Here is a 1,376-nt window from a genome sequence, read left to right on the forward strand (position 1 = left end):
GGCAAAAGAACTAGTCTGCAAAAGATGTGGTAGGACAGTAAGAATACTGCACCACTCAGAAAATACTATGCACAGTCAGGTTAGTATACAAACATGAATTAACTAGCACTTTTCAGGGACTACAAAACCAATAGAAACACTAAACTGTCTTGGTAACAAGTTTACCTGATTTTAGCTAACAGGTAGGAAACGTTAGGATTAATGAAATGGAGTATGGCCTTATTTATACACATGAAAAAAGATTAAGCAGGGACCCATCTCCCTCAAAGAAATACTACAGGGATGCAATATCCCCACAGTTAACTATTCTAGATCTCAGCAGCATAATGTCAGAATCTATATAAGTTACTTCTTGCAATTCTACCAATCCACTTGGTAGAATAACAGTCCTGAAAATTTTCATACTTAAGTCACATGTTGTATCTAGTGAACACAAGATGTTTACTTCCTTTAAATAAGGATGTAATAAAGTAGCACTTTTCAGCTTCTGAGTACATAGGAGTTGCCAGGGATTTAATGTGTTGTCACACCCAAGAGCAAAGAGCTTATTCACCCAGCCTTCTTACAATTCTCCCCCTGCAAGGTGAAATATTCTTTGCCAACCTTTTCAAAGAGACATGTAGACTTGTAATCTGATAGTTCTTCCTCCCTTACTTATACAACAAACATAGCTGGGGGTGGGAGTTGCAGAGGTTCTCAAACCTGAAGAGGTTTAGCAGAACTCTGTGCCTATGGATGTGTCCTGCTTCCAGTTAGGATAGAGTTAACATTCACCTGAGCTGGGAGAGGAACTGGAGCTGGTGGCACCTGTGGCTGGGGGACACAGCTAGGATAATTTACTAATTAGCCCACAGTTGGGATAGTTCACCCAAACTGGCCAAAGGGCCATTCCATGTGACTTCATGCTCAGTATATAAAGTGAGGAGGGTGATAAGTAGAGGTTCCTGTTACTTGGGAGGGAGCTAGGTATTGTGATCTGCTGTGAGCTATTGTACTGGAAATTACATGCTTAAGTATTTTCTGTTATGGGGGTTTGTTTGCTTCCCATCTCTGTTTTCTTTTCCTTTGTTGTTCTCTCAAACTGTTTGTTTTTTTTTTTATCTCAACTCATGAGTTTTGTCTTCTTTTCTTTACCCATTCTCCTCCCTGTCCCACTGGAGGATGGGGGGGAGTGAGTGAGAGACTGTATAGCTTGGCCCTGAGCAGGGCTAAACTATGACAGTTATTTTGGTGCCCAACGTAGGCAATGAAGGGTTGAGATAACTGCAGATCTGACTTGAGTGGTTTGAAACAAAATTTGTTTTACACACTTACTGTATTGGTTATTGGTTGCTGGTCATGATGTTGTGTTATCTGCACTCTTATATGTACTCTGT

Source organism: Chlamydotis macqueenii, chromosome W, assembly GCF_036417535.1.
Source record: "Chlamydotis macqueenii isolate bChlMac1 chromosome W, bChlMac1.mat, whole genome shotgun sequence".
In the NCBI taxonomy this organism is placed as follows: Eukaryota; Metazoa; Chordata; class Aves; order Otidiformes; family Otididae; genus Chlamydotis; species Chlamydotis macqueenii.